Source organism: Gordionus sp. m RMFG-2023, chromosome 1, assembly GCF_954871325.1.
Source record: "Gordionus sp. m RMFG-2023 chromosome 1, tfGorSpeb1-WG-v2, whole genome shotgun sequence".
In the NCBI taxonomy this organism is placed as follows: Eukaryota; Metazoa; Nematomorpha; class Gordioida; order Chordodea; family Parachordodidae; genus Gordionus; species Gordionus sp. m RMFG-2023.
This window is the reverse complement of record NC_088775.1, coordinates 65,910,300-65,926,727: the sequence shown is the minus strand read 5'-3', so window position 1 is coordinate 65,926,727 and position 16,428 is coordinate 65,910,300. Positions and strand designations below refer to the sequence as shown.

At 27.2% G+C, this 16,428-nt stretch overlaps 1 protein-coding gene and 2 long non-coding RNA genes across 4 annotated transcripts in view; 2 read left to right on the top strand and 1 right to left on the bottom strand.

The window, feature by feature from the left end:
• Positions 1-777: 777 nt before the first annotated feature.
• Positions 778-1,267, top strand: LOC135931228 (uncharacterized). Its single transcript, XR_010572972.1, has 2 exons — positions 778-922; positions 1,073-1,267. It is a non-coding gene; the product is annotated as an uncharacterized LOC135931228 (long non-coding RNA).
• A 10,862-nt stretch (positions 1,268-12,129) lies between these two features.
• LOC135922425 (uncharacterized) lies at positions 12,130-13,479 on the top strand. The gene is made up of 5 exons (XR_010570895.1): positions 12,130-12,243; positions 12,287-12,493; positions 12,544-12,909; positions 12,951-13,120; positions 13,391-13,479. It is a non-coding gene; the product is annotated as an uncharacterized LOC135922425 (long non-coding RNA).
• A 2,520-nt stretch (positions 13,480-15,999) lies between these two features.
• Positions 16,000-16,428, bottom strand: part of LOC135931060 (MOB kinase activator 2-like) — a 68,147-nt gene continuing 67,718 nt past the window's right edge. Inside the window, exons 6-7 of one of the 2 annotated variants that reach the window (XR_010572923.1) lie at positions 16,273-16,322; positions 16,000-16,228 (exon numbers count right to left, since the gene is read on the bottom strand). The gene's annotated coding sequence lies outside the window, so the exon portion shown is untranslated. Of the gene's footprint in view, positions 16,323-16,428 lie in introns of both variants that reach the window. The other variant, XM_065467922.1, reaches the window with a different exon arrangement.

Here is a 16,428-nt window from a genome sequence, read left to right as displayed (position 1 = left end):
ACAGGCAACCAATAAAGAATAAATATGTCTATACACTTAGCCCTTTTCCGAAATTATCATTTCCATTGTCGGAATAAAATGGCAGTTACATTTGATAGTGAAAGGTTGCAATTTTCAAAGCTCTGCACAGCCATAGATGCAAAATCCTTCGATTTTACGAGTCCGATAAAAAAAATTTGGAAGTTTACTACCTCTTTCTTTATCAAAATAGCGCAGCATTGTTGGGAATGTTTTAGTATTTTCATTATTTGAAGCATCAGTTAATAGATAAAATGGATGACTTTCCTAAATCCTCTAAGATGTGTTTCTTAGTTTAAGAACTCAGGATATTTAACACTATTTTTGAGGCTTTTGTTCTTCTACATTTCATGCCTTTGGCTATTTTGAATCAAGAAAGAGGATAGGCATTAAGTTTTAGTGCAACCTGTATACAAATAACTAAATGAATGTTTTATCAACATAAATGATTGTTTTTGAAGTATGGCATCATATATTATGATATATATATATATATGTGATCTCTAATTCATTTAGTTATTTGTATACAGGTTGCACTAAAACTTAATGCCTATCCTCTTTCTTGATTCAAAATAGCCAAAGGCATGAAATGTAGAAGAACAAAAGCCTCAAAAATAGTGTTAAATATCCTGAGTTCTTAAACTAAGAAACACATCTTAGAGGATTTAGGAAAGTCATCCATTTTATCTATTAACTGATGCTTCAAATAATGAAAATACGTGAAAATGGAGAGCATTCATTCATTATTTTATAATCATGCGAGATTTTGTTGGATAATTTTTAATGATATTATGATGATTTGAATTTGAATATTGTTTTTTTTTAATTTTACAAAATTTCATTTTTAATTCATAATTTGGAATTCTACAATAAAGAATCAATAAAGTTATATACACCAATAAAGGTATATATTTATATTTAATTATAATTTGGTATATATATATATATATATTTAATTATAATTTGGTATATATATATATATATATATATACATATATTTTAATGGTGCCGGTGACCAAAATCATTAAAATAACGAACTTGAATTACAATAAAGAAGGGAATCAAACACCAACAGGTTCAGACACTGGGATGTGCGGCACAACAACAGAAGAAGTAATGATTGATGGAAGTGGTAAGAGTAAAGAAAGAAATATGGAGGCATAATAAGTCAAATGATGATTTGTATAAATTAGTATGAATGAAATTTAACAATTAATTTGGATGAATATATCTTTAAAAAAAACGCTAATTTTATAAATGTATAGTTTATATATAATATAGGATGGTGATATTTTATAGGAAAATATCATTAGTAAAATTATATGATGTATTGGAAAATTAGAGGAGATTAAACCATGAAAAGAATAAGAGTAAATAATGATACAAGGAGAAGGGATATTATGAAAATATAAGGTTAAATAATTAATTTGAAACTATATTTAAGTTGAATTAAAATATTTAGAGTCTATTGATAAAATTTGATAATATATATTAGATAAAATAAGGATTTTTTATTTTAAATAAATGATATTATGAATAGATAAGATTAAATCATTAATTAGAAACTATATGAAAGAGGAATAGAATATTTGAAGTCAATTGATATAAATTTGATATTAGATAAAATAAGGACATTTGAATATTTGAAGTCAATTGATATAAATTTGATAATATATATTAGATAAAATAAGGACATTTGAAATAAAGATCTGCAAAGTTAGGCCTGGCCCGGATCAAATGGGCTTAGGGCCGGGCTTGGACCTAATTTTATTTAAAATAAGCGGGTTCAAGTTGGGCCTAATATTTTAAAAAATTTGGGTCGGATCTTGGAATTTTTTTTAAATATATCTAAATTTATCAATTTTATATTGAATTTTTTATTTAAAATAAAAATATTTGATTTTATTTATTGAAACTAAATGACATATAACATATGGCTTTTATTTTGAGTAATTATAAAAATTACTTTCTATATTTAAATAAATTCGGGCCGGGTCGGTAAATTTTTTTAAAAAAAATTTCGGGTTGGGGCCTTCAAAACTATTTTTAAAAAAATTTCGGACCGGGCTGGGCTTGAAAAATTAGGCCCGATGCAGATCACTAATTTGAATATTAGAGTCCATTGATATAAATTTGATAATATATATTAGATAAAATAAGGATATAGTTATAATAAAAATTAATGGAATAAGGATATTAAGAACTTATAATTTTAGGAATTAATAAAAGGATATAAGAAGACAAGAGCTTTAATTCTATTACATTTTGAGCCAGAATAAAATAGGCGTACAACAGACTACAAATAAGCCTACATTTTAAGGAAATTAGTGTAAAAGGTGAAAATAAAGAAGTGTCTTTTATTATGATTTTTGAATTAGAATCATTTATAGGCGTACATCAAAGTACAAATAAGCCTACATTTTAAGGAAATTAGGGTAAAAGGTGAAAATAAATAGGTGTCTCTTTATTATGATTTTTGAACCAGAATCATTTATAGGCGTACATCAAAGTACAAATAAGCCCACATTTTAAGGAAATTAGGGTAAAAGTGAAAATAAAGAAGTGTCTCTTTATTAAGATTTTTGAACCAGCATCATATAGGCGTACATCATAGTACAAATAAGCCTACATTGGAATTAAAGGAAGGTTATTTTATTTGGTTCTGGTTGAATAATTTTTTTATTAGGCGTACGTCATAGTACACTAAAGCCTACCTTTCAAATTAAGGTAAAAGGTAAAATTATTTTATTTAGTTCTGGTTGAATATGTTTTGTAGACCATTGTTGGAACAGGATTTTATTAACTAAATTTTTAAGAATAACGTGGAACTTTTAAGAAAATAAAGAGGGATGATAACTTTATTAGGATTAAATTTCTTATATAAAATTTAATAATAAAGTAGAAGAAAGAGTTAGAATCAAGATGACGGATTTTGATGAAATTCTCACAGTTAAGGGAATAATAAATTGAAATTTAGAATTCATATAAAAGGGTATAAAGGAAGAAGGCATAGGAAGGACAAATTTATATATTATAGATCATAGGAAAAGGGAATATAAATGAAGGGATTTAAAGGTTTAGGAATGTGGTGTAAGGGGAGGGTAGTGGGAAATTTTTAGATTAATTATTAAGAGAAAAAAAGACTCAATGGAAAGGGAGAAGAAGGAATGGAAATGATCGATAATTGATGGCAGATATAAAGGCTGATAGGAAAGGAGTGATAAGATAACATCGAACATGAAAGACAAAATAGAAACCGATAAGCGAACAATAAAGATTAGAATTTTGTTATATTGTATCATCTATTATAAATTTAAATTTTTTTTGGCCTTGATTGTAATTAGTCAAAATTATTTGTAATATGACGTTATATTTTTACTATCATTAAGCTTTATACAATTCAGTGAGAATAGTGATAATTATATAATTTACTTAGGAATTTTAGTTATAATTGCTCTATCTAGTTATTAACTAAATGGATCCGTCTAGTTTAACATAAATTTATATATCTATATAATATTGTAATACACACACAAACAAAGTATATTTTATTTATATAAACATAACCAAAAATACACAATATTGTATTATACAAGACATACATAAACATTTTAAACATATTAATTTGTATTTCAGGCAAATTTCCTTTATTATAACACACAATAAATCAGACATATGCGCGATTATTTAATATAGATATATAGAGGAAATGAATTTGGGGGAAAGAGTGAGAATGGAGACTAAACGAGAAAAAGAGACGTTAAGAGACGAAAAAGACAGATGATTGATAAGGGAAGAAATGGTGCAATGATGAAGAATAAGAAAAATGGTGATGGTGGAACAAAGGGAATGGTAGTAGTCGAAATATGATGATGATGAAAGGATTAGAGCATTGATGTACGAGTACATCAGATGCGGGAAATATTGAAAAAATAACAACCCGGAAACTAGTGATCGTTATAGGTAAGTCAAATAGAGAGTAGGAGGAGAGAAACACGGAAACGATGATAGGAGATGATGGAAAGGAAGAGGAATCAAAGGAGGACAGTGCGAAATAAAGAGGGGAGATGTCATATATGATGATATATATGTGACGTCGAATAGAAAGAAGAAAGAGGAAATGGAGAGCATTATTTATTATTTTATAATCATAAGAGATTTTGTTGGATAATTTTTAATGATATTATGATGATTTGAATTTGAATATTGTTTTTTTTTAAATTTTACAAAATTTCATTTTTAATTTATAATTTGGAATTCTACTATAAAGAATCAATAAAGTTATATACACCAATATCGATATATATTTATATTTAATTATAATTTGGTATATATATAATATATTCTATATTAGATATTATTTGATAATTGCTTATTTTTTAAATTGGATATATGTTTTTGCCTTGTTGAATGTTTTTTCTACGTCATGGACTCTTCCATGGCTAATATTAAATTTTGTATTGCATATTTGAATAAAAGGAATTCCAATTTAGATGCAATTTAAAAATTGTTTTGGATGTTAAACTTGTCTTTAAACTAAAATTTATATATAATTTAAATGACTGGAATAAAATTTATATATAATAATTTAAATGAATGGAATAAAATTGGATATTTAATTAATCAAAAATTATTAGGTTATATAAAACTGTTAAATTTTTAAATAATAAATTGCTTACTTCTAAAATATTATTTCATATAGATTGATTTCTAAAAAGAATCATAGGAAGTATTATTATATGATTTATCATAATATATCTTAAAATTAAAAGATATTATATTATTATTATATTTTAAATTGGAAAGTTTTGGAGATCGATTTATAAAAAAAATAAATGGAGAATTTTTTTTAGGAAAATCGGGAGAAAGTTAAAAAAATAGAGAGAAAGCTTAAATGTAAACTAAAGTAAAAAATAGGGAAATTACTCCAAAAGCGGGAGATCTGCCAACCCTGAATATGACATTTTCATTTTATTCAGATAGTAGTTTGGAACCTGAATGGTTTAAAGGAGCTTTTAAAAAGTGGGCTCTAGGTTCTGGCTTCTAAATTTGACGCGGTTCCCAGGGTACCAGTTGTTAAAGTTATGAAAAAAAGAGTTTTTTTTATTGTATTATTTGAATATTAAAATGAGAGATGAATATAAAAGTTATCCTTAACGAACTTGAATGTACGGAGAATATGATTGTTTATTTTAAATTTAGCATATAAAATGATTTTTGAATATTAATTTTTGTTATTAACATATAAAAAAAAAGCCATTATTCTTAACGAACTTGAATGGACGGAGAATATTATTGTTTATTTTAATTTTACATATAAAATTTTTTTTTGAATATTAATTTTTTTTGATTAACATATATAAACCCGTATTTTGTGAATTATAAATATTCATTTTATTTTAAATTCTTTTTTTTACATAATTTGTATTTGGTAATAATAAAGTTATATCCTTAAAAAATATTATTATATTTATATTGAATATATTTATCTTACCAATTATACCAAAAACTTCGAAATTCAACACTGGTCCGAAGAGTAAAAATACTCAGGGACCGCAGATTTTCAGTCTAAAAGAGACGATACAATAAAATTTAGAAGAAGTAAATTGTGATTACAAGTCAATTCTTTGTATATATCAGCGTAATTAAGGTAAAAAAAATTATATTCATGATATATTTATTTTACTTTTTATTTATAATATTAATAATTGTTTTATATTTAATTAATTTTGGTAGGATTTTTAAATTATTTTTAATTAGATTTTTATTAAGCACGTTATAATGTATATTAATCAAATGAGTATTTGGAATTTATTTTTAGATAATATAATTTTAATAGTTTTTGTGGTTTTTTTGTTTTTACATTAGGTGTAATCATAGGGAGAAGTACAGCTTAATTAAGATAGAGATTATAGAATTAGAAAAGGTTAAGAATATATTGAGAGATGTAGAGAAGAAGATAAATATAGATAATTTCAGACGGACAGATAATTATAGACAAAAATTTGTTTTAGTTGCGGCCAGCCGGGTCACATGTCGCGACAATGTGATTTAACGAAAGATTTAAAGTGCGCGAGATGTGGCAAGAATGGCCATGTAGCTATTAGATGCAGATTAGACAATTTGATATTAAGATGTAATACGTGTGGTCAAGATGGACACACACAAGAGAGATGTAAGAAATGACTAATAGAAGGAAATGATAATTTTAATAATAATTTGAATGATAATTTTAATAATAATTTGAATGATAATTTTAATAATAATTTGAATGATAATTTTGGTGATAATAATAAATTTTGTTAATTTTAAATCAAGTATTAAGAGAAGTAGAGATAAAATGAGAGACATAAAGATAGAGAAGAGAAATTTTGATATATATAAATCGAAAGATGCAACTTTGGTAGACGTACTAAAGGTTGAATTAGAGGATTTTTTTAATGAAAAATAGATGCCCGAGAATAAGGATAAAGATTGAGGAAGCTGAAATATGTTTTTTATTAGATACAAGAGCAGAAATTAGTTTGATGAGTATAAAGGATTTTAATAAATTTTGGCCAGGAAAAGAATTTGTTATAAAAAAGATAAGAGCCAAACAATTAGATGGTAGCGTAGTGAAAATTTTAGGTTATTACAAAACAAGATTACCTGGAATTAATAGAGGTATAACTTTATGGATAACTACTTTGAATATTGAGCCAATTTTAGGTTGGGGAGATATAAAAATATTAGATCCGGTCTTTATTGAAATTATCTTGAGAATGAATGATGAAAATAAGGAAACAATAGATAGTGATTTCGATAAACTTAAGTTGCCTAATATAGTAGATAAACAAGATGTAGTTCTCGATAAACTTAGAAATCGAACTCCAGAGTTTTTAATTGAATATAGAGACAAAGAGAATAAGAGTTCAAGAGATATAAAGTCTTTAGAGGTAACACCCGTTGAAATCAATTAACAGATAATTAAGAAGACAGTAGAACAGGAATAGATTATCGAAAATAAATACAGCCATGAAATAAGTATGATTGTAGGTCAATACTTGGAGGTTGTTAAAGAAGTTAGGGACACTAAAAGATGTTGAAGTAAATATAAAATTATTAGAAAATTACCAGCCTAAATTTTGTGGAGTAAGGAGATTGCCTTTTTCTTGGTTAAAAGAGGTCGATAAGGAATTAAATAAATGGTTAAAAGAAGGCATAATACGACCTATAGTGCATAGCAAGTGGGCGACACCGTTAGTCCCCATTAGAAAAGCAGATAATAGTTTAAGATTATGCATAGATTATAGAGTTTCGTTAAATCCATGGATTAGCACAGTTAGTTATCCATTACTGAGGATAGAACAATTATTAGCAAATCTAGAAGGAGCAACATTTTTTTCGAAGATTGATTTTTCTAACGCTTATTTACAGATTAAAGTGAACGAGAACACGAGTAAGATGTTGACAATTACGATGCATAGAGGATTATTTGCATTTTGTCGCTTACCATTTGGTTTGAAAGTTTCGGCTGCGATATTTCAGAGAACAATGACTTTTTTATTTCAAAGGTTAAGGGAATTATGTATTATTTAGATGTTGTTTTAATATCAGGTAGAACCGAAGAAGAACATAATTCTAGATTAGTTAAGGTGTTAGATATAATATTAGAGAATGGTTTAAAAGCTAATATGAAGAAAAGCGTTTTCGGAGTAAGAGAAATAAAGTAATTAGGACATTTTATAAAGGGAAATGTAATTACTCCGATTGCCAAAAATATAGACAAGATAGTAAACATGAGAGCGCCAAGTAATAAGTCTGAATTACAGTCATTTTTAGGAGCTACAAATTATTACCATCGTTTTATTCAAGATTTTGCTGAAATTGCTACACCATTATATAGTCTATTAAAGAAAAATAAAAGATTCGAGTGGGGAGCAGCACAGGAAGAAAGTTTTAAAAAATTGAAGATAAAGTTGGTAGAGAAACCTATGTTGATGTGCTTTAATGAGGAATTAGATATTGTTTTAGCAGTGGACGCATCTAATGAAGGTATAGGAGGAGCTTTATCACAAGTAGTTGATGATGTAGAAAGACCGATTTTATTTGTGTCAAGACAGTTTAATAAGGCTGAAAGAAATTATTTAACTATAGAAAGGGAAGCCTTAGCAGTCAAGTTTGGTTTAACCAACTGTAGAGAGTATTTGTTAGGCCAAAGATTTTTGTTATATACAGATCATAAACCGCTGGTAGGGCTTTTTAAAAGAGATAATAATGAGTTGATGATGTCGCCAAGGTTACAGAAATGGCTGATGTTGTTAGGGAATTTTGATTTCGAAATAAGATTCAGAGCGGGTAAACAAAATTGTTTACCAGATATATTATCGAGATTATGTGATAAGGACTTAGAAGACAAGGAAATAGAGCCAATAATAAATAGTTTAGATTATAGTGAAGAAGAGGAATTAAATAGTAATGTGATAAGAGCTTTAAAGATAGACACAAGAGAAAGGCCGATAACTTTAGAGCTAGTAGACAAGATTTCTTAGCATGATGAAGAATTAATGAGAATTAGAGCCTGTTTGAAGGGAGATAAAGAATGGGAAGATAGAGACCAGGCCTTTAAAAACAGTAGAGAGGTGAATTGAATATAGAAGACAATTGTTTAATGAGAGGATATCGTTTAGTGATACCAAGTAGGTTAAGGAAAGACATGTTAGCAGCCGTACATACAGGACATCAGGGCATAGAAAGAATGAAGAATAAGGCGAGGGAATACATTTGGTGGCCCAGAATGAATAATGAAATTGTAGAATTATCTAAGAGTTGTGAAACATGTAATAAGTGTGCGAATGTACCTGCAAAAGTTAGGGGAGACAAATGGCCAGAAACAGGTGTACCCTGTGAAAGAATACACATAGATTTTTTAGAATATGAAAGGAAGAAATATTTTATAATGGTAGATGCAGGTTCGAAATGGATAGATTGTCAACGGGTATCTAGTCTGACGACGAAAGTAGCATTGAATAGGGTAAAGACTTCGTAAGTAAATATGGATTAATGAAGACCTTAGTATCAGATGGTGGGTAGCATTTATAGGCAGAGATTTTGACAAATTTTGTGATAGATGGAAGATTGAGCATTTATTAGCACCACCACATTACCCGAGAAGGAATGGACAAGCGGAGAGAATGGTAGCTCTAGTTAAGAGTTGGTTAAAAAAGGAAAAATATGAAGAAGGAAAATGGTGGTTATTACTATTAGCGTAGAACAATACCAAGAGAAGCAAAGGATACTCACCAGCAGAGATATTTTTAGGTAGAAAAACTAGAACTGAATTAGATTTTCTGAAAGAAAGAATAGAACAGAAAGAAGTTATAATTAATGACAGATTTAAGATCGAAGCCTAGTTTGGATACTACTTTTTGATGGCCCAGTTAAATGGGGGAAAGGTATAGTGAAGAAGAATATAGGAAGAAAGAAGGTAGAGGTAGAAATTGAAGGAAGAATAGGATTAGTTTCGAGGCATATTAAACAATTAAGATCTAGGTGTCTAGGTTAGGAATAAATGGCGTTGTGAATCGATTAAATTGCTGAGATGTTGAGAATGCTGATAGACATAATTGATTTGTTTTTTAACAAGTCTGCGAGAGTTATGAGAATCAGAATGTTGAGAATGCCGATAGACATAATTGATTTGTTTTTTAACCAGTCTGTGAGAGTTATGATAATCATAATGTTGACGTATGAAATACACAATTAGTAGAATAGATCGGCTGAAGGGATGAACAATTTAATATTACATTTGACGTAAGGTAAAAGAGAATGAGAGAGATATAGGTAGTACGAGAATGATTATGAGTATTTAGAATTAGGAAGCAGGTGAATTATAGGAGATAAATAAATATAGTATATTTTTAGCTTAAATCCGTTATAGATGTCTTCGTACGTTAGAGTGGGCAACTTTATTTTGAAGATTGAAATTAGGATGGTGGATGGATCAGCCGAATCTAAAAGATGGGTACGCCGCCAGAGAAGAGGCACAGATCAGGTATGTAGATATGACGGTAGATAGACCCGCAGACTGGTCGTACAATCGTAGAAGAGAACGGGATTGGGGATCTCGAAGAAGAATGTCTTGCTGGTATTGTGGGGGAGATCATATTTTACGGAGGTGTCACACGATTAGCACAAACAATAACATGTTAGCAGTACAGGAGGAAGAACCGATGGGAGGACAAGGTAGCAGTTTATGAGTGGTAGAATCAAGTCGAAGTGCAAAGGTGTTAAAGTTATGGAAAAAAAAAGTTTTTTTTTATTTTATTATTTAAATATTAAAATGAGAGATGAATATAAAAGTTATCCTTAACCAGAGTTGTTAAAAGATCGAATCAAAAGATCGACGATCCTGGATTCGATTGCAAATTTGTCAATTTTACGAGATTTATGATTCTGACTTAAATTGAGGATTGAGATCGAGATCATTTTGTTTAAAATTCGATCCCGATTTTTTTTTAAATTAATTTTTTACTTAAAAGGCAATAAATAAAATAAAAATTTTGAAAATTAAATTAAAATATTATTTTTTAAAAAAACATCTATCTTCATATTTTATCAACTTCCATTCCACCATTTATTTTATAGATATATTTATTCATTTCTGTTTACGAGATTTAGAGCTCTTACAAGTTATTTAATATAAATTTATAATAATATATTAATATTTATTTTAATAGGTAAATGTAAATGTCCATTATAGATTTAGAAGATTCTATTGCTTCTACTATTGATGTAACAGCAGATATAAGTGAGAATCTTTTACCATTTTTGAAATTACGTAAGTATTTTACTTATTGTGAAATGGATTAAACAACTCTTATAATATGATCAGCACCAAATGCCGTCTCTGTAAGTAGATAATATCATCTTCCAAAATATCATCCTCGAACTTAAAGAGACATTTACAAGTATATCTTTTAAATTTTTTTTATTTCATGTTTAAATTTAATTTATTACATTCCTGAGTTGAGCAGGTCCTACAGAAATAGAATCTAGATACAGATTCTTTATAAAAAAAATGAATTATTAGATAATAATTAATAAAATATTTGATGAAGGGTTAATCTTGGTATTTTTTAATATTACTATTATATTAGTTTAATTTTCAAAAGAAGAGTATTTATAATAAATGGAAGTGTAATAACTAATAATTAAGCCTTTATAATGTATTTTAACTTTCTTTAATATAATTAAAACATCCAGTTCAATGTTATTTGTATTGAACTTAACAATGTTTCACCAAAAGAAAAATAAATAACTATTCTATTATTTCTTTATTATAATATGTTAAATCTAATCAATTAGTATTATAGTTTCAGTTTGAGCTTGATTATATAATCCTCTTGACAACATTTTTAGGGCTTTTTTTAATAATATATTTTTAATTGAAAGTATTTTTTGTATCATTTGACTCAATCCATAAGTTCTTAAATGCCAAAAAGCCTCATTATATTCATAATAGAAAAATACTTTATCAAAATCTTTGGGCCATATCATCTTGGGCAACTTTTAATAATGATAGACAATATTGTAAACTTAAAATTTAAAATAACCTATATGTACCTTTTTTAACCATATATAAATTAAATAATATACTTTAATATGTTTAACAAAATTTGTGTTGAACCCTTTATCATTTTTTTGTTTATATAGGTTTTACATTCAGCCTGTACATTGTTTTTTTAAACTTTAAATTTCCATATAAAATTTTAAAAATGAAATTTGATTTAGAAGATGTTATTTTCATCCAACTTTGATACATACTATTTTTTTCTTTTATAAAGAAAAAGCACAGTGAATTTAAAAATGAGATTACCAAACACCTCAACGAATTCTCTACACAAAAAAATATATCACTGCAAAACCAAAGTGGTTCTGGTTGCAAATCCAGACAATCTAAATTAAATTTTAACAATCTAAACATTCCAGCTGTATCGCAAAAAACATCAGACAAGGTTATCATGTATTTTATTATTGACACCTTCCAACCACTGTCTCTGGTTGATGATCCTTCATTTGAAAAAATGATTAAAACTTTTTCTCCTGCGACAAAAATTATTTGTCGCCAAACACTGGGCAACAGAATATCTACTTCCTTCTCTTAATGACGACAAATCTTATAAGAGATTTGTCTTAAGTTTCTTATGTATGCACCACTGCTGATTGTTGGAGTGGTCATCGAAGGTATATCATATTTATATGAATTTTATAATGTTTATTTTATTAGGGCTTTTATTGAACTTACTGCACATTGGCTGGATCCGTTAACCCTCAAGAGAAGGTCAGCCGCTTTGGCACTGTGGAGGATAATTGGGAGGCAAACATATGATGTTTTGGCCAACAAAATCATGGGTATCCACAAGTTCTATAAAATTCATAATAAGGTGGTGAAGATGGTGACTGACAATGGAACCAACTTTGTCAAGGCATTTAAGTAATATTTATATTTAGCAAAAAATATTTAAATAAATTTATTATTTCTAGAGTTTTTGGAGAAAATGAAGAAGATAGTAGTGAGGATATGGAATTGATAAATTTGGATGACATATTATCCGTTGATGACCCAATTATTCCTACTATCAGCCTACCAAAACATCAACGTTGTTGTTGCTATTATCTTAACCTTATTGCAACAACAGATGCGGAGATGGCAGATAGTGATCTCAATTATAAACGAATATCTAGATCCACTTTTGCAAAATGTTTTGCTTTAGTTAATAAACAAAATATGTCTTCAAAAATTGCTTTCTGAAAAGTTGAAAAGTTTTCAGAAGTAGAACAAGTATGTGATCAAATTGGATTTGCAATGTTTAGGCAAGAGGAATGTTTTTTGTTAAAGAGTATGCAACAGTAATACAGTGATATTCTCTAAATAAATTCAAATTTTATAGGTTATGGAACATTTGGCGATCTCGTTAAAAATCTTGGAATGGGAGGATAATATGGAGCAGGGATATCTAACTCCCGTTCTATCGATATTGATAGATAAATTAACGAAATTTAGCTGCCTGCGGTATTGTCAGCCCCTTGTAGATAGTGTTCTTAGAGGTATTGATAAAAGGTAATATTTTTTTATACAATTATTTTATATTATCAGATATCTGCAAAATATATTAAAATGCAAAGATCTGGAAAATTTAGTAAAATATTTTTAACAGGCCAGTTCTACTAAACCTCTGATATCTAGTAAAATATTAATGGGCCTTTGAAGACATTAAAAATTTATTAGATTATTTGAATTTTAAGCTAATATTTTGATTAATATTCTTTGTAAATAAATTACAATGTTAATTTCTTTATATTAATCTGCCACAAAATATGATGGTAAAAGAAAGATTAGTTGCCCATTTGGGAAATATGCAGGAACAACCATATGCGGATACCTTAAATGAATGTATGGATGACATTGATGCTTTTTTTGGGAAAAATACTGTACAAAATGCTTGTTCCGTTAAAAAAAATTTTTATTCAAATGATGATTTCATGAATATTTTTAATACTTATATTAATTTTAAAAAAATATTTATTGAATATAATACACCTTTGCCATCGAGCGCTCCTGTGGAGCGCTTGTTTCGTAAGGCTAAACATGTTCTAAATGAAAGACGCGGATGTTAAAATGATGATAATTTAGAAAAAATTTTATTATTAAAAGCTAATTTTAATTGTAAATAAATATATTATAATTGTTATATTTATTATTCAACAATAAATTTCTACCATATTTAATTTATTTTTATATTAGTTAATTTTGCATCGGTTATATTATATTATTATTCAATTAAAATAAATTTATAACATATATTAGTTAATTTTGCATCGGTCAGAAATTTCCTTCAGAAATTTAAATAGAAAAAAAGATCGTGTTCGATCCTCTTTTTTGAAAAGATCGTGATCGGGATTCGATCGTTTTTAAAAGATCGGTTAAGAAGCCTGTCCTTAACGAATTTGAATGTACGGAGAATATGATTGTTTATTTTAAATTTTGCATATAAAATGTTTTTTGAATATTAATTTTTGTTATTAACATATAAAAACCCATTATTCTTAACGAACTTGAATGGACGGAGAATACTATTGTTTATTTTAATTTTGCATATAAAATTTTTTTTTGAATATTAATTTTTTTTGATTAACATATATAAACCCGTATTTTGTGAATTATAATTATTCATTTTATTTTGAATTCTTTTTTTTTACATAGTTTGTATTTGGTAATAATAAAGTTATATCCTTAAAAGTTATATCTCCTTAAAAGGTATTATTATATTTATATTGAATATATTTATCTTACCAATTATACCAAAAACTTCGAAATTCAACACCAGTTTCAAACTCTGTTATGGTAATCAAAAAAATTCAAACAATAAATAAATTAGTCATTCAGACAACATTTTAAACAATGTACATTGTGTTCCAATTGAACGGGTACTCTTTTCGTCTTAGCAATAAATCTGCAGGTTCTTAAAATAATTCAATAAAAAAAATTAGATTGAAAGAGGGATAAATTATCAATTTTTTCTGCAAATTTCATTAAATTCTATCAACACGGTAAAAATGGCACATTCAACGTTGGACAAACAAATTTCTAACTTGCCAACATATAAAAATTTATTTTTTTTATTAAACTTTACAACTCATCGAACGAAAACATCAATATTTTAAAATTTAAGTCAAATGTTGTGCTATAATTAATTACTTGCAGCTTGTTTTATTTTCATTGAAACTGCAATGTACACCCTATCATTTTGCAGATTTAAGGGAGGATTTACTGTAAACGGCATTTCATCAGTGAACCATATGTAAACTAACCTCTGAGGGTATTTTCGTTGAAGTTGATTAGTACTTACCAGACGGGCAATCTTATTCGCATCGGTCAGGTCCTAAGCTTGTCTCTTTTTTTAAATTTTAGCTGCGGCTCTTTGAGATAATGGTGTACTGAAGTTTGCGAAATACCAGTTTCTCTGCCAGGTTGGTCTTCTTGACTCAATACCAGTGTTTCAACCATGGTTTAAGATTTTTCAAAATTCAAAAATCTACATAATTCTTACTCTTTTTGAAGATCATAAAATGTAAAGATTTTTTGTAAAAAAATTTTTGAACATGCTCAAAGAGGATTTTTGAGCTAAATAAAAAATGTTTTAGTAAAAAAATCTTCTTTGATTTTCCCTTTTTTTTTTTTTAAAAAAGATAAAAAAAATTCCCAAATGTTTTTATAAAATAACATAAAAGACATAGTCAAAGATTATGAAAAATGGTAAGCGGAAAAAAATCCCCAAAAATAATTCCCCAGAATTGATTTTCTCAAAATTTTTAAATATTTTATTTGAGGATTTTTATTTCGTGGATATATTTATAAGGAATTATTTCTCCTATTTTATTAATTTAATAATTTTTAATATCTTAAAAAACGAGGAATTATTTTACTAGATTCTTTTGAGCATGCTTAAAGAAGATTTTTTTACAAAAAACATTTTTCATTTTGCTCAAAATTTTTTTTTACGAAAAGATTATCCATTTGAAGATTTTTGTTATAACCTGGTTTCAACAGTTAACACTTTCCATAGTACGAGTTGTGCATGGTACCACAGCAAAGCGTTTTTCTGCTGATCTGATAGCATCATTTCGGGAATCAGTCGATTCAATTTGGGCCCTGTTAGAATTTGATAAAATCTGCAGAAAACATTGATAATTATCGCTTTCTCAATCTATAAAAGTTATTGAATTATTTTTATAATCAACAGATTTATTGCTAAAACAAAAAAGTATCAATTCAATTGGAACCATATTGCACCTTTTGTTAGAATCGATTGCACACTGATAATGAAAATAAATTATAAGACACGATACTAAAAACAATAGATAAGACTCATACTTTTATTATTTAAAATATCAATGTCGTAAAAAAAGTATGTGACGGTAGATGTTTTAAAAAATATATATTATAAATTTTTTATATAAAAAAATACAGTTATTATTCAATAAGTTATCCAAAAAACGCAATTTTATAATATAAATATTAAATAGTATCAGAATATATTAAACAAAAATTAAATTACATATAGAGAATTATTAAACCTATTAAGTGCCCCTTTTACAAGTAATTTATTCTCTTTTTAGTGTCCTAAGCAAAGTTGCTTTGTTTAGAAAACAGGAAGATTTATGTTATCTATAAAATACAAATTTCAATTTTATAATAAGAATCACAATCACCGAATTCCGTTTACAGCTTTAAGATAATTGCAGGCAGGTGTGGCGGGTAACTAATTATTTTTTTTAAATATTCATTATGAGAGAAATAAAATGAACGAAAAAGTCACCCATTTTCCTATAACATTATTTCAATTAAATCATATTCCAAGGCAGTGG